The sequence below is a fragment of the Caloenas nicobarica genome, chromosome 6 (assembly GCF_036013445.1).
Source record: "Caloenas nicobarica isolate bCalNic1 chromosome 6, bCalNic1.hap1, whole genome shotgun sequence".
In the NCBI taxonomy this organism is placed as follows: domain Eukaryota; kingdom Metazoa; phylum Chordata; class Aves; order Columbiformes; family Columbidae; genus Caloenas; species Caloenas nicobarica.
In genome coordinates, this window is record NC_088250.1 from 675,302 (window position 1) to 693,173 (window position 17,872).

At 50.4% G+C, this 17,872-nt stretch overlaps 1 long non-coding RNA gene across 1 annotated transcript in view; it reads right to left on the minus strand.

Moving 5' to 3' along the window:
- LOC135990489 (uncharacterized) overlaps window positions 1-17,358 on the minus strand; it is a 37,740-nt gene extending 20,382 nt beyond the window's left edge. Inside the window, exons 1-3 of the long non-coding RNA XR_010606418.1 lie at window positions 17,007-17,358; window positions 16,553-16,737; window positions 5,724-5,850 (exon numbers count right to left, since the gene is read on the minus strand). This is a non-coding gene — a long non-coding RNA (uncharacterized LOC135990489). The remainder of the gene's footprint in view (window positions 1-5,723; window positions 5,851-16,552; window positions 16,738-17,006) is intronic.
- Between the last annotated feature and the right edge of the window lie 514 nt (window positions 17,359-17,872).

Below are 17,872 nucleotides of genomic sequence, written 5' to 3' on the forward strand. Positions count from 1 at the left end.
GAAGATCATCTAGTCCAATCCCCCTGCCAGAGCAGGAACACCTAGGTGAGGTTACACAGGAAGGCGTCCAGGCAGGTTTTGAATGTCTCCAGAGAAGGAGACTCCACAACCTCTCTGTTGTTGTTGTTGGAACTCTGTTCCAGTGTTCCGTCACCCTGACTGAGAAGAAGTTTCTTCTCAAATTTCAGTGGAACCTCTTGTGTTCCAGCTTGAACCCATTACCCCTTGTCTTACTGTTGGTTGTCACCGAGAAGAGTCTGGCTCCATCCTCGTGACACCCACCCTTTATATATTTATAAACAGTAATGAGGTCACTCTTCAGTCTCCTCTTCTCCAAGCTAAAGAGACCCAGCTCCCTCAGCTTTTCCTCATAAGGGAGATGCTCCACTCCCTTAATCATCTTCGTGGCCCTGCGCTGGACTCTCTCCAGCAGTTCCCTGTCCTTCCTGAACTGAGGAGCCCAGAACTGGACACAATATTCCAGATGAGGTCTCACCAGGGCAGAGTAGAGGGGAAGGAGAACTTCTCTCGACCTGCTAACCACTTCCCTTCTAATACAGCCCAGGATGCCATTGGCCTTCTTGGCCGCAAGGGCACAGTGCTGGCTCCTGGTCATCCTGCTGACCACCAGGACCCACAGGTCCCTTTCACCTACACTCAAAAAGGAAAGCGTTTTCCAGAAATAGAAATGGATATAAGACACACACGTCTTCAGCTACATGGGTAAGCTTTTTACGTATTACTTTTTTACATATAAAAAAAAATGTCAAAAAGTGAATTAGCGGGAAGCGTACTAAGGGGAGGAGAACATTGGTCTTCCCCTGTACTTCTATTACCAACACTCTATTATTTCATCTCCCTTGTCATTCAGGAGTTTCCAGCTCTCCTGATTCAAGGTCCATGTCAAAGGAAAACTTTTCAGCGGACTGTCTGGACACACACCCTTCCCAGCACTCTCAGGTTTTCTCCTCCGCTTCCTCTTTGGTCATTCAGTTGCCTCTCAACTGTTTGGTTTCTGCTTGGAGCTTCAGGGAGTTACAAACTTGCCCCATTCTTCAGAGCTCTAACTAACATGGCAGTCAACACATTATCTGTGTTTATATCTATCTTTTCCTAACTCTGTCTAAAACAGTTCTTGTGTGGATGTCCCTTGTGCATGGTGGACCTCACCAGATCCAGCTTAGACAGTTGTGGAAAGTGTTTTACTCTATTAAATTGTGTTGTGTTTACTTGTACGCATCGAAGAGAAACCTTTCTGTGCCTGAGTGCAGCCAGGTCTCTAAGGAGAGCAGGTGGGAGCTGGTGCAGAGGAGCTGCACCATCCACCTGCAGACCTCAGTGGAGAAGTCTGATGTGAGGAAAAGTGATGCAAGTCCCAGGTGGCCAAGGAGGGAACTGGCAGACTTGGGGGGAGGAATGAGGAGCAAGGTTGTCCATACAGTGTTCGACCTTAAGGGACAACTTCTCCTGCCTGTCCCTGTGTATTCAGGTGACCCTCTGGATCAATGCCCAGTGTAGAATGCTGCTGTCACTTCTTCTATGAAATCAAGAATGATAGAAAGTACCATTGAAAGAAAAAACCCTCCCTTATGAAATCTTCTTTGAAACCTTCATCACGAAGTAGCCCACCAAAACCTCTCCAAATAGTTGTACAAGTCTTGCAGACTTGAAGAAAATGACAGGAAAAGACATGGCTCGTTAGGGCTTTTTGTATTGTAATGAGCCCCATGGCGTATTTGGTGCTGAGTCCATGAACCTCAGATACCAAGAGCAGACTGAAGAATCTCCTCAAGAAGTCCAAGTCAGAAGCAAACTCCAAAGTTCCTTGAAGCATTAATGGGTGCCACTGAGGCCATCACTGACAAAGCCTCCCCAGGGACTCGTCAGAACAGATAATTGGAGACTGCGATTACATCAGGCAAAGACAAAGTGCAGCAGCTCTGATGCTGAGAAAACCCTTGGTTTGTTTAATGAAGGAGGATGGTCAAACCTTGAGCCCCTGCCCCTACGAAGGGAGATCCTGTCCCTCATGTGTGTCTCAGGGCTCTTGCTGGGGATGTGGGGAGTGCGATGCCAAGTGAGGGACAACAATGTGACACCTCCCAACCTCCCTTGGGGAGGTGCAAGGAGCAATGAGGCCTCATGGCCATGACAATGATGGGTCTCCTCTTAGGCCTCAGTGGCAGGGACATCAGCCATAGCCAAGGGCACAAAGACCTTGGGCTTTCCAGGGACATTCAGCCTCACCCTTGGCCATCTCCACCACAGGCCGTTCTACACTGTCCCAGGCCTGTGGCTGTTTCCCTGCAGGCTGCAGACACCCCAAGCGCTTCCCCACCTTGTGCTCACCCCAGTATGTCCCCTCCTGTGCTGCTGTCTCTCCATCCTCCCCAGCTGTTCCTTGAAACACAAAGCCATGGCTGATCCAGACTCCTCTGGATGTCCACAGCACTATGCTCAGAATGACATTTCTTTATCCTCAGATCCACTCTGGACCTCCAGAGCTGCAGTTTTTTATGGCTTTCCTTTCTCATGCCGTTTCCCACCACCAAAAAGAGTGTCAGCATCTTGGAAAGTGATTTTCAAGATTTCCCGAGCTACTATTATTCTTCCCTGCCATGGTTTTACCCCAGCCAGCAACTAAGACCAGGATAGTTGGTCACATACTTCCTCCACCCCTTCAAAGGGGGACAGGGGAGAGAAGCGAAAGGGAAGGGACAAACTTGTGGGTTGAGAAAAAACAGTTCAATAAGACACTGAGCGTGCTGGGTCTGTTCAGCCTGGAGAAGGCTGAGAGGCGATCTCATCAATATTTATAAATATCTTAAGGAAGGATGTCAAAAGGATTGGACCAGGCTCCTTTCAGTGGTGCCCAACGATAGGATGACAGGCAACAGGCACTGAAGCACAGGAGGTTCCATCTGAATATGAGGAAAAATTTCTCTACGTTGAGGGTGACAGACACTGGAGCAGGCTGGAAAGAAGTGGAATGCCTTCTTTGCCTCAGTCTTTTACAGTCAAACCAGTTGTGCTCCAGGTACACCCCCCCCTGAGCCAGAAGACAGGGACAGGGAGTAGAATGTAGTCCAATAATCCGAGGGGAAGTGGTTGGTGACCTGTTACACCACTTAGACACACACAAGTCTATGGGGCCAGATGGGATCCATCCAAGGCTGCTGAGGGAGCTTGCAGACGTGATCACTAAGCCACTTTCAATTGTGTATCAGCAAGCCTGGCTAACCGGGGAGGTCCCAGTCGACTGGAAGTTGGCGAATGTGATGCCCGTCTACAAGAAGGGTCAGAAGGAGGATCCAGTGAATTACGAGCCTGTCAATCTGACCTCGGTGCCAGGGAAGCTCATGGAACAGTTCATCCTGAGTGACATCACATGGCACACACAGGACAACCAAGCAATCAGGCCCAGTCAGCATGGGTTTATGAAAGGCAGGTCCTGCTTGACCAACCTGATCTCCTTCTATGACAAGGTGACCTGCTTACTTGATGAGGGAGAGGCTGAGGATGCTGTGTACTTGGACTTCAGTAAAGCCTTTGACACTGTATCCCACAGCATCTCCTGGAGAAGCTGCAGCTCATGGCCTGGATGGTGTATCCGCGATGGATAAAGAACTAGCTGGAGGGCCGGGCCCAAAGAGTTGTGTTGAACGGAGCCAAATCCAGTTGGTGGCCGGTCGCGAGTGGTGTCCCCAGGGCTCAGTATTGGGGCCAGTTCTGTTTAATCTATTTATCAATGATCTGGATGAGGGGATCGAGTGCACCCTCAGTATGTTTGCAGATGACACCATGCTGGGTGTGAGTGTTGATCTGCTGGACAGTAGGAAGGCTCTAAAAAGGGATCTGGACTGGCTGGATGGTTGGGCTGAGGCCAGTTGTCTGAGGTTCAACAAGGCCAATCACAGGGTCCTGCACTTGGGTCGCAACAACCCCAGGCAGTGCTACAGGCTCGGGGAAGAGCAGATGCAAAGCTGCCCAGCAGAAAAGGACTTGGGGGTGTTGATTGACAGCAGCTGAATATGAGCCAGGGTGTGTCCAGGCGGAAAAAAGGCCACCAGCATCCTGGCTCGTATCAGGAATAGTGTGGGCAGCAGGACCAGGGCAGTGATTGTCCCCTGTATTGGCACCAGTGAGGCCACACCTTGAGTCCTGGGGTCAGTTTTGGGCCCCTCACTATAGGAAAGACCTTGAGGTGCTGGAGAGAGTTCAGAGAAGGGCAATGGAGCTGATGAAGACCCTGGAGCACAAGTGTGATGGGAGTGGCTGAGGGACCTGTTCAGCCTGGAGAACAGGAGGCTGCGGAGAGACCTTATCGCTCTCTGAACTGCCTGAAAGGAGGTTGGAGCATGGAGGGTGTCGGTCTCTTCTCCCCGGCAGCAAGTTATAGGACAAGAGGAAAAGGCCTCAAGTTGCACCAGGGGAAGTTTAGATTGGATATTAGGAAAAAAATTATTCACAGAAAGGGTTGTCAGGCATTGGAAGAGGCTGCCCAGGGAAGTGGGGGAGTCACCATCTCTGGAGGGGTTTAAAAGACATACAGATGAGGCTCTTAGGGATATGGTTAGTGCCAGAGTTAGGTTATGGTTGGAATTGATGATCTTGAGGGTCTCTTCCAACCAAAATGATTCTATGAATCTGTGATGGCAGATTTCAACTTTTCATTGCAACAGCTCAGCCTTACAGCAGCTGTGACATCCTAGAGGAGATCCCCTGGAGCCATTCCCATCAGTTCTCGCCGGCTCTTCACACTGCCAGGTTGCCAAGGGACCAATCTTGAGCGTGATGGGAGTTCATGTGTACAGCAGCAGAGCACCGGGGGTTTGTGATCATCACTGGGTATTCCCCAAGGGTTTTTAAATTCTGCAGGAATGTAAAGGATTTGGAAACACCACAGCCCTTCTATTGCAAGTTGGTGGAGGTGTGGGCAGCCATTATTCTCTTTGTGTGTTTTTATGGCCACTGGATGTGAAATCCTGATCCTAAGTAGCTCAGAGCAGATGCCTGAAAGAAGGGGTTTGTTTTTCTGCCAGAAATATGTTTCAGGAATTGCTCTGAGGAGTTTTCTCCTCCACCTTCTTCTCCACTGCCAGCTCTCCACAGTGACAATCAAGCAAAGCGAATTCAACCCGCAAGGACTAGGAGCAGAGATGAGGCTTATCCCAGAGCAGGAGGGAGATTTCCATGAGAGCTGATGAGCGCTACATGAGCTACATGAGCTACATGAGCTGATGAGGTTCTGCCCCTTGACAGGGGTAAGTGGGGGCTTTGGGGGGTTGTGGTTCAGGTAACCTACGAAGAACAGCACGTGAAAGGCCACATGCAGGCAACTGCATTTCAAAGCTCCTTTGAAGCTGCAGGAGACTGAGCTGCCGAGCTCACAAAATTCCCATCCTTTTTCCTCCAAGAGTAATAAAGGTGAGCTGTATTGTGCCTTGTAGTAACAAACAGTAAATCTCTAAGCACAAAAGCTTCTGCAACTGCATTGCTAAATAATCTTAAAAAGAAACTGGACCTCCTGACAGTCTGGCTCCAGTGATAATCATAGAGAAATAAAAATTAACAAACAAACAAACAAACCTCACATGTACTGGGTTTGCGTGGGAAGGTTTTAGGAGCAGGGGGCTTCTCTGAGAAGGGGGAAAAAGGGAAACGGGTTTGTAGCTGATTTTACCATGGGTGAGCTCAACACACCACTCTGATCCTTGTTTTACCTGTTGTTCCTCGGACTGAGTATTTGGGTCCAGGGCTGGTGAACTGGGCCATGATGGGGCCCCATGGGCCATGAGGTCTTCAAGTCCCCACCCGGGCTCCGTCCATGCTGTGAGATGCTGATAAAGCCTGAGCAAAGAGCAGAAGAGTGTCTTGCTACTTTGATCTGTGCCTTAGGAGTTTTCAATCACTGTTCAAATGATTGTGCCGTACACTGATAGAGTGAACTTGCCATCAAACTTGGTTAAATTGCACTTTTACAACATCATATTAAAAGCACTTTTGCTAATATCTTTGACAGGGGTTCTCTAAGCCATCTCAGTCACCCACTGGTGACATCTTGTTCCCGTACCATGAGAGTCCTGTCTCACCAGAGAATACCAATGTTCTTGATAAAAGAACATTTTTTACTATGAGGTTGGCAAGACCCTGGAACAGGTTGCCCAGAGCAGTTGTGGATTCCTCCTCAGTGGATTTGCTCAAGGCCTGGGGATGCAAATCCCCTCAGGCACAATGGAGCTCACCCCTGATGCTGAACTAGGGCAGGGAAGGAGGAGTCTCAGGACTCCACCTGTCTCAGCCGCGGCCGTCAAAAGGGATGAGGATGACAACGTCTGCATCTGCTTCGTCTCTGTGGCACAGAGCATGGCGAGCAGTGAGGGCAGCCAGAGATCTGGCAAGAGAGGTTGTGGTGTCAGCGGCCAGGGGACCCTGGGGACAGCCTGGGACCGTCATGGAAACGCACTATGACATCGGGAGGCTGTGCTATTGCATCACCCGGCTGATCCAGGGCTGGGAACGTCCAGCCTGCAGGGCCAGACCTTCCTGAGATCTGCTTTCCTGCCTCGATGTGTATTTTCAGGGTGCACATGAGACAGGTTTTGAACGTCAGCAGAGAGCGGGGGAGCTTTCCAAAGCACCCGGTTTTTACACTGCCCTTGCGCTCAGTGACGGTGTTGACAAGTGACACAGCGGTCACAGAGCTCTGCTGGGGAGCAGAGGCTTTGCCTGCTGAGGCAAACCAACACTTCCAGATTCACTGCTCTAAGACTGTTAGAGGCGATTTGGGCTTCAATACCAGAACAAAAGCATTTCCATCACAGAACCCCAGCCACCACCTCTGTGATCGTCTTGGCAGGGACCAACGAACACTGTGTTGCAAAACACGTGACGGCTATAAAAAGTGTCCTGTCCTCCTCAAATCATTCTTTCCCTCATACCCTCAGATTACCGCAGTAATAATTATATAACTGCATGAAGAAAATGAAGTCCCTTTCAGCCAAGCCAGATGCGGACAGGCTGGAGAGGGTCGAGAGAAGGGCCACAGAGATGATCAAAGGACTGGGCAGCCACCATACAAGCAAAGGCTGAGAGAACCGGGCTTGTTCAGCCTGGAGAAAAGGCGGCTCAGGGAGAGCTCAGCACCATGTTCCAGTGTTTCCAGGGTGGCTACAAGGATGGACACCCTTTGCACAAGGAGTCCCAGGGAAAAGACAAGGGCTGATGGGTACAAGCTACTCCTGGGGTGATCCTGACTAGACACAAGAAGGACCTAATTGCTCTAATCGAGCATGCGCGTGATTCGCACTTCTTGGTATTTACTACATATACCTATCACATATTCATTTGTTTCTAGTGCTCAGTTAATGCATTAAACATAAATTATTTCCATAACCCCGCCCTTTACCGGAATTCCATCTTTGGTACTCGAGAGTCTTCATCAGGGATCTCTGGTGGGGCCTAAGTTGTATCAGTTATTTTGTACATTGTGTTGCATGGTTCCCTACCTGTGTTGGGCATTCTTCGTGAATCAATGTGTACATTATGTAACAACAAGAAACTGGACGATGGTCATGATGATACTGTGTGGTTTGGCACTGGTTTACTTCATTATACTGCAGCTGATAATGAATTTCTACTCGTTTCTCCTTTACCTTGAAAAACCTCCACGAGAGATAAAAGAGCAATACAGCTATGTGTTTGCTAATTGGTCAAGCGAATCTTTAGAAAGGTTGACTAACAATACTTTCACTTTCTCGCTAGGACAGTTTACAAATATTTTTGAGAGCTCTGAATATCCTTGGAGCTTTGATAGAACTATGATGGCGCTATCTGGCTTGCTGAATGTGCTTGTGCTTGTGCTAGTGTTAAGAGAAATGAGGTTAAATAGGAGGTTCGCGTCTCTTTTGAGTCCTGAGACTTGCGTTGCATCTGCTGAGGCAAAAAGCACTCCGAGCCGCTCGAAACAAAAGGCAGCTAAAGCCCCAGTCCCCCCGACCGAGGCTCAAGCTCCAGCTGCCAAGGTCACTGCTGCCTCCTCCACTGTAGATGCTGTTACTCCTCCAGCCTCAAAGGCTAACAAGGCAGCCCCTCCTTCCTCACATGCTGGGCACTGTTGCTGTTGTAATAATAACAACCACTGTGATTATGCCAATGCCAGTGACAGTCATTCAGACTCTGGAAATAATTCAGAGGATGGTGAGCCCATATCTGCATCAGTTGCCGGTTGTAAGAAAGTCACAAGAAAGACTACTCGTGCTGCAGGTGATGGCAAAGGGCCAGTAGATGATGACACAGGGCCAACATCAACCCAAGGGGCATCATCAGCACAGGGAGGAGAGGAAGTGACCACTACTCAGGTCCTTTTCTCCAGGTGAGCTGAGAGAACTGTGAAAAGACTTTAGTTGTTGTGAAGGCGAGAATATCGTAACCTGGTTGCTCCGATGCTGGGATAATGGGGCTGAAACAATAGAATTGGAAGGTGGTGAAGCCAAGCAGCTGGGATCTCTCTCAAAGGATTCCACCATTGATAGGGCAATTTCAAGAGAGCACAACCCCACTACCCTCTGGACCTGACTCCTGACAGCTATGAAAGTAAGATTTCCCTACAAGGAAGATTGCATATGCACATCAGGGAAATGGAATACTATGGAGGGAGGTATCCAGTTCCTGAGAGAATTAGCTGTGCGAGAGATCATCTATTTTGGGCCAAACAGCCAAGAGGGGACAGACCCAGATAGAATTGATTGTACATGACCTATGTGGCACAGATTTGTATAAAGTGCACCACCTGCATATGCTAAGTCATTGGCAGGAATGATCTGGACAGCTAGTGGTAGACAAAGGGTTTCTGATGTGATTGAGCAGCTCCGAGACGACGAGGACAGCCTTGCTGGTTCTCTACGGGCTTGTGTCTCTGCTGTGGAGAGACTGTGTGAAAAATCTGATGACCGGTTTGAAAAGCTGTTGCAAGAAATCAAAGCACTCAGAGAAGACACGTACCATTCACGACCTGCACGAACCTATGTTTCAGCTATTAGGAGAAGGCGCTTCCAATCCCAAGAGAGAGGACGGAGGCAGTCCACAAAAAGACGTTCACTGTGGTTCTTCCTGCATGAGCAGGGAGAAAACATGAATAGGTGGCATGGAACACCTACCTCAGAACTTCAAGAACGAGTACATGAGTTAAAAGGAAAAGCTCCTAGGAAAATGACTGCTCCAGTTTACAAAAGGGGCAGAAGAGATTCTGATGCTCTTGAAGGAACGTCTAATTCATACCCAGAGACCGTGCAAAACAGAGATTAGAGGGGCCCTGCCTCCAGCCAGGCGGAGGAAAGGGATAACAGAGCTTATTGGACTGTACAGATACAATGGCCGGGTACAACACACCCCCAGGAGTACAAAGCTTTGGTGGACACTGGTTCTCAGTGCACGATAATTCCAAGTATAAAGGAACACAACCCGTCAATATTGTTGGAGTGACTGGGGGATTCCAGGAACTGACTGTTGTAGAGGCTGAAATGAGCCTAACTGGGAAAAACTGGCAAAAGTATCCCATTGTGACTGGCCCAGGTGCTCTGTGCAACCTTGGCATAGAATACCTCAGGAGAGGGTATTTTAAGGACCCAAAATGGTATCGGTGGGCATTTGGTATAGCAGCAGTGGACACTGAGAATATTGAACAGCTGTCTGATTTGCCTGGTCTTTCAGACGACCCTTCTCTTGTAGGACTGCTGATGGTTGATGATCAGCAGGTGCCAGTTGCTACCACGACGGTGCATCGCCGACAATATCGCACCAATCGAGACTCTTTGATTCCTATTCAGAAGCTGATTCATCAACTAGAAAGCCAGGGTGTGATCAGTAAGACTCGCTCACCTTTTAACAGCCCGATTTGGCCAGTGCATAAGTCTAGTGACAAGTGGAGACTAACTGTAGACTATCGTGGCCTGAATGAAGTTATGCCACCGTTGAGTGCTGCTGTGCCTGATATGCTAGAACTGCAATTTGAACTGGAGTCAAAGGCAGCCAAGTGGTATGCCACCATCGACATTGCTAATGTATTTTTCTCTATCCCTTTAGCAGCAGAATGCAGGCCGCAGTTTGCTTTCACCTGGAGGGGCATCCAGTACACATGGAATTGCTTGCCCCACGGGTGGAAACACAGTCCTACCATCTGCCGTGGACTGATTCAAACTACGCTGGAACACCGGAACACTTGCTCCGCTGCAAGACAGTCTGCTGGCAGGGACACCTTCCAAGCTCGGCTCATGGATGCAAATCCTTTTCAACTGGATAGCAGTGGCAAGACCAAGGCAATTCCTTCTTGAGGAGTACTGCAGAGCTCACCATCCTCATCTCCTACAGAGCAACGCTCAGGAGCCGTAAGAGATAGGATGTCGAGGGCTTGCAAGGGCTTGCAGTGCTTTGGAACACCCACTGGTGTCCTACACAGGGACAGCAAGGATTCTTGCCCACAAGGTCCATCAGCTCAGAGGCAGTTGGGCACTCTGGCAAGTCCGCGACATAGCTCCAGCTCAAGGGAGGATAGGGCTTGGGCAGCTCCTGGAAGCATGAGCAGCCTGTGGGACAAGGAGCCAGGTCTGGCTCACATGCTCAGGGAACAGCCCATGGCCAGCACTGGGCTCAGCAAGGAATTTTTTCCCCCGGGGCACATTGGCACTGGTCCCCGGAGGGGACCAAAGCACCAAAGCACCAAAGCACCAGAACACTTGCAGTATATTGATGACATCATTGTATGGGGTGACACAGAGAAAGAAGTCTTGGAGAAAGGTGAGAGAATAATTCATATTCTTTTGGATGCTGGTTTTGCCATAAAATGTAGTAAGGTCGAGGGACCTGCACAAGAGATCCAGTTTTTAGGAATAAAATGGCAAGATGGTCGTCGTCAGATCCCAATGGAGGTGATCAACAAAATTGCAGCTATGTCTCCACCTGCTACTAAGAAGCAGACACAGACTTTCTTGGGTGTTGTAGGTTTTTGGAGAATGCATATTCCTGACTACAGCCAGATTGTGAGCCCTCTCTATCGAGTGACTCGTAAAAAGAACCAATTTGAGTGGGGACCAGAACAACGACAAGCCTTTGAACAAATCAAGCGTGAGATAACTCATGCGGTGGCCCTTGGACCAGTTCAGACTGGATTAGATGTTAAAAATGTGCTCTACACCGCAGCTGGAGATAATGGTCCTACCTGGAGCCTCTGGCAGAAAGCACCAGGAGAAACCCGAGGTCGACCCTTAGGTTTCTGGAGTCGAGGATACAAAGGATCTGAGGCCAACTATACTCCAACTGAAAAGGAAATACCTGCAGCTTATGAGGGAGTCTGAGCCACTTCAGAAGTGATTGGTACTGAAGCACAGCTCCTCCTGGCACCTCGACTGCCGGTGCTGAGCTGGATGTTCAAAGGGAAGGTTCCCTCCAAGCATCATGCAACCGATGCTACGTGGAGTAAATGGATTGCATTGATCACGCAACGAGCTCGAATTGGAAGTCCCAATCGCCCAGGGATCTTAGATGTGATTACAGACTGGCCAGAAAGTAAATGCTTTGAGATGTCTCCAGATGAGGAAGAAGTAACACGTGCTGAAGAAGCACCACCCTTTCAGAGACTGAAAAGCAGTATGCCCTGTTCACAGATGGATCCTGCCGTCTTGTAGGAAAACATTGAAGGTGGAAAGCTGCTGTGTGGAGTCCCACACGACGAGCTACAGAAGCCACTGAAGGACAAGGTGAATCTAGTCAATTTGCAGAAGTGAAAGCCATCCAGCTGGTCTTGGACATTGCTGAACAAGAAAAGTGGCCAATGCTTTATCTCTACACTGACTCATGGATGGTGGCAAATGCCTTGTGGGGGTGGTTACAGCAATGGGAGAAAAACAACTGGCAATGCAGAGGTAAACCCATTTGGGCCGCCACACTGTGGCAAGACATTGCTGCTCGGCTAGAGAGCCTGCCTGTGAAAGTTTGTCATGTAGATGCTCATGTGCCTCAAAGTCGAGCCACCGAGGAACATCAAAACAACCATCAAGTGGATCAAGCTGCTAAGATTAAAGTAGCTGAAGCCGACTTGGACTGGCAACATAAAGGTGAACTTTTCCTAGCTCAGTGGGCCCATGATGCTTCAGGGCATCAAGGTAGAGATGCAACATATAAATGGGCTTGTGATCGAGGGGTGGACTTAACTATGGACGCTATTTCACAGGTTATTAATGAATGTGAAACTTGCACCGAAATCAAACAAGCTAAAAGGTTAAAGCCTGTATGGTATGGAGGGCGATGGTGTAAAGTATAAGTATGGAGAGGCTTGGCAAATTGATTATATTACACTTCCACAAACACATCAAGGTAAGCACTATGTACTTAGAATGGTAGAAGCAACCACCGGATGGTTGGAAACATATGCTGTACCCCATGCTACAGCCCGGAATACGATCTTGGGCCTTGAAAAGCAAGTCCTTTGGCGAAATGGTACGCCAGAAAGAATTGAATCAGACAATGGCACTCATTTCAAAAACAGTCTTATAGACAATGGGGCCAAAAAACATGGTATTGAGTGGGTATATCACATTCCATATCAAGCACCAGCTCCTGGGAAAACTGAAAGGTACAATGGTTTGTTAGAAACGACACTAAAAGCACTGGGTGGTGGAACCTTTAAAAACTGGGATTCACATTTAGCAAAAGCCACTTGGTTGGTCAACACTAGGGGATCAACCAATGGAGCCGGGCCTGCCCAATCAGAACTTCTACGTACTGTAGAAGGAGATAAAGTCCCTGTAGTACACATGAAAAATATGTTAGGGAAGGCAGTCTGGGTTACTCCTGCCTCAGGCAAAGGCAAGCCCATTCATGGGACTATTTTTGCCCAAGGAACTGGCAGCACCTGGTGGGTGATGCTTAAGGATGGAGAAGTTCGGTGTGTACCTCAAGGGGATTTGATTTTAGGTGAAAATATTCAATACTGAACTGCATTATGTTAACTGCCATACTAACAGTGTTTAATAAGTGTCTTTCAGATCAAGACAGTGGTGATGAAACCAGAGCTAGCCTCTACGAGTGGCGCCTGACAACTTCTTTGAAGTTGATGTCTTTAACCCACAAACAGTGGTCATGAGATGCACTAGATGTACCATTATTTCCTGCCCTGGGACACTGTTGTGATAAATGAACTTAATGAACTTTTTGAAGGATGGTCCACAGACTAAGAGAATAATGAATTATACCTGTGTATATATGTACATATGTGTATATATATAGTAGTAGTAATTAATTAGATTGTATTGATAAGGTCTAAGTATGCCGTGAATGGCATGTCATAAGGGGTGGAATGTCCTGGTTTTGTTAAAAACAAGTTTCTCTTTCAGTGAATTTCCCTGTCAGCTAAAGTCTTCTTACTAACTGCAGTTTTCCTGAAAGTTAGGTACATGTTTTGGTAGACATAGCAATGGAATGCAAGGTTATTGATAGTGATGCATCCCACGAGATGTGCAAGCAGGAGGTGAACTGAAAATTGACCAACTAAATATTCCATCCCATTCACCCCATACTTCATATAAAGGTGGGGGATCACAAAGATCTCGTCCCTTTCCCTTACGGCCAACATAGGGAGAGGACCTTGCGAGTTGTCCCTGCGAACTGAGGCCTAGTGCAGACTGAATCCAGTTCCGGTTGGCCGCAGAGTCCAGTCCAGGACTTCGGGTGCCAGCCCCACATCTGCCAGAGCAGTTGCCTGGACTTTCAAGATTGGTTTTGTATATTTTGTATTATTTTCTCTATTTCTTATTAGTAACATTAGTAAAACATGTTTAATTTTTTCCAACTCTCTTCTCTCGGTCCTTCTTTCCCTCCCAACTGCCTGTCCTTAGTGGGAAGCGGGGGGAGGGAGGGGCTGAAGGGAAAAGGCGGGGGAGAGGAGGTTAACAGTACATCTGCCACGGTTTTATTGTCACCCCGCAATCAAACCATGACACTGACAAACAGTAAATCTCTAAGCATAAATGCTTCTGCAACTGCATTGCTAAATAATCTTAAAAAGAAACTGGACCTCCTGACAGTCTGGCTCCAGTGATAATCATGGAAAACTAAAAACTAACAAACAAACAAACAAACAAACAAACCTCACATGTACTGGGTTTGCATGGGAAGGTTTTAGGAGCAGGGGGTTTCTGTGAGAAGGGAGAAAAACAGAAACGGGTTTGTAGCTGATTTTACCACGGGTGTGCTCAACACACCACTCGGATCCTTGTTTTACCTGTTGTTCCTCGGACTGACTATTTGGGTCCAGGGCTGGTGAACTGGGTCACGATGGGGCCCCATGGGCCATGAGGTCTCCAAGTCCCCACCTGGGCTCTGTCCATGCTGTGAGATGCTGATAAAGCCTGAGGAAAGAGCAGAAGAGCATCTTGGTACTTTGACCTGTGCCTTAGGAGTTTTCAATCACTGTTCAAATGATTGTGCCAAACAGTAATAGTGAACCTTAACCAACTTGGATGGCAAGTCGCGCTTCTACATCATATTAAAACCACTTTTGTTAATATCTTTGACAGGGGTTTTCTGAGCCATCTCAGTTACCCACTGGTGACATCCTGGTCCTGTACCATGTGAGTCCTGTCTCACCAGAGAATACCAATGCTCTCGATAAAGAACATTTTTCACTATTAGGTGGGTGAGACCCTGGAACAGGTTGCCCAGAGCAGCTGTGGATTCCTCATCACTGGATTTGTTCAAGGCCTGGGGATGCAAATCCCCTCAGGCACAATGGAGCTCACCCCTGATGCTGAACTAGGGCAGGGAAGGAGGAGTCTCAGGACTTCACCTGTCTCAGCCGCGGCCGTCAAAAGGGATGAGGATGACAACGTCTGCATCTGCTTTGTCTCTGCGGCACAGAGCGTGGCGAGCAGTGAGGGCAGCCAGAGATCTGGCAAGAGAGGTTGTGGTGTCAGTGGCCAGGGGACCCTGGGGACAGCCTGGGACTGTCATGGAAACGCACTATGACATCGGGAGGCTGTGCTATTGCATCACCCGGCTGATCCAGGGCTGGGGACGTCCAGCCTGCAGGGCCAGACCTTCCTGAGATCTGCTTTCCTGCATCAACGTGTATTTTCAGGGTGCACGTGAGACAGATTTGGAACGTCAGCAGAGAGCGGGGGAGCTTTCCAAAGCACCCGGTTTTTACACTGCCCTTGCGCTCAGTGACGGTGTTGACAAGTGACACAGCGGTCACAGAGCTCCGCTGGGGAGCAGAGGCTTTGCCTGCTGAGGCAAACCAACACTTCCAGATTCACTGCTCTAAGACTGTTAGAGGCGATTTGGGCTTCAATACCAGAACAAAAGCATTTCCATCACAGAACCCCAGCCACCACCTTTGTGATCGTCTTGGCAGGGACCAACGAACACTGTGTTGCAAAACACGTGACGGCTATAAAAAGTGTCCTGTCCTCCTCAAATCATTCTTTCCCTCATACCCTCAGATTACCGCAGTAATAATTATATAACTGCATGAAGAAAATGAAGTCCTTTTCAGCCAAGCCAGATGCGGACAGGCTGGAGAGGGTCGAGAGAAGGGCCACAGAGATGATCAAAGGACTGGGCAGCCGCCATACAAGCAAAGGCTGAGAGAACCGGGCTTGTTCAGCCTGGAGAAAAGGCAGCTCAGGGAGAGCTCAGCACCATGTTCCAGTGTTTCCAGGGTGGCTACAAAGATGGACATGCCCTTTGTACAAGGAGTCCCAGGGAAAAGACAAGGGCTGATGGGTACAAGCTACTCCTGGGGAGATCCTGACTGGACACAAGAAGGAAATTTTTCACCAAGAGAGCCACCAGCCATTGGAATAATCTCCCCAGGGATGTGGTGAATTCTCCAAAATTGGAGACTTTAAAGATTCAGCTGGACGGGGCGCTGGGCCAGCTCATCTAGACCGGGCTTGTGCCAGGAAAGGTTGGACCAGGTGATCCTTGTCCCTCCATCCTGGGATTCTATGAGAATATCTGCACAGGTGTGTGCGCACATGCGTGTGCCTGTATGTAGGTATGTGTGTACACATGTATGTGTGTGTGTGCACACGTGTGACTGTATGTGGAACCAGGTCCCAGGAGCTGGGCCAGCACGGTGGGCTGTCACAGGGCATCCCACAGACCGTCATCCACATCTGAGACGGACACAACTGGGACGGACACATCTGGGACGGACACATCTGGGGGTGATGGGCTTCTCCGAAACCAGATTTCTCATTGACCCAAAACATGTCAGTGACTCGTTCATCCGAACAAAAGGGATTTGGGGTAGAGAAAACATGAGGTACAACTCCTTTCAAAACACAGTGCCTCCACTCTGACATGATGTCTCCAGCCAGATCCTTGTGTCCACCTACAAAGCGAACCCCCACTCCACGAGCCACCCAGCTGACCACAACCCAGCGCTTCTGGACTCTGATTTTCTCCTTTCACCGCCTCCCCAAACCATCCCCTGGTTCCTTTGCCCAGACCCGGAGTACCGGCCCCACGCGTGTGCCACTGGTGCCGCTCTCACCTCTGCAGCTCCCGCAGCCGCTCCAGCTGGTGCTGCTGCTCCAGCGCACTCAGGCGCTGCTGGTGCTGCGCCAGCAGCTCTGCCCGCTCCTGCCTCGCGTCCTGCCGCTGCCACAGCAGCCGAGCCGCCCGCTGCTCCTTCTCCCGCCCCAGCACCTGCTCCCGCTGCCCGTGGGTCTCCTGCACCTTCACAGAATCACAGAATCACAGAATGTCAGGGATTGGAAGGGACCTCGAAAGCTCATCCCGTCCAATCCCCCCGCCGGAGCAGGAACACCCAGATGAGGTTACACAGGAAGGTGTCCAGACGGGTTTGAATGTCTGCAGAGAAGGAGACTCCACAACCCCCCTGGGCAGCCCGGTCCAGGGTTCTGTCACCCTCACTGAGAAGTTTCTTCTCATCTTTAAGTGGAACCTCCTGTCTTCCAGTTTGAACCCATTACCCCTTGTCTTACCACTGGCTGTCACCGAGAAGAGCCTGGCTCCATCCTCCTGACACCTTCACCGAGGTCCTGCCCGGACAGAGCCCCTGAGGGGTGACGGCACAGAGCTGTTGCTGTCATCACAACACCCGCACGCTGCACCCCAAGTGCGCAGAGGATTTGGGAACAGGACGCTGAGCTCGGGCTGCTCCGCAGTCCCAGCCCTGACCCCTCTGCTGCCGCCCAGTGCTGCCCTGGCTGGGGACGTGCTGGCCACGGCACCGGCCCCTCCTCCCGCTCACCCGCGGGACAGTGCTGGTGACAGCGGACCCCACCCGGGCTCACCCCTGGGGCTCCTCTGCCCCACCAGCCCCAGCCCGCCCGCCCCAGGGATGGATGCGGGAAGCGCCTCGCAGCTCCCAGCCCAGCTCCTCCCTGAGCCCGCCCCGACAGCCGCGCTCGGCGAATCCAGGGGCCGAGAGCTTCCCCCGCTGCACCCCCACCGGCTCCCACTGCCCGCCCGGGGGAACCGGGGCTGCTCGGCCCGTCACTCCCCGGCCGTGCCGAACTCCCGCCCGGCCCCGCCGCCGCACGGCGCGGCGCTCAGCCAGCCCGCCGCCCGCATGGAGCGCGCCGCCCTCGGGGAAGGACCCGTTCCCATAGCGACAGGGGCTGCGCCGCGCGGGGCCGGCCTTGGAGAGCCCCCGCTGCCATAGCAACGGGGGTGTCCGCTGCGCGGCCTGACTAGAAATGGCCCCAGAGCCGCAGCGGCTCGGGCTCTTCCCTCGCCCCGGGCTGCTCCTGCCCGTGTCGCCCTCGCTCCTCTGTCCCCAGAGCGAATCCCCCTGAAGGGACCAGAGTGGCCCTGCTGTCACTGCGGGGCTGGAGCAGCCTTGCAG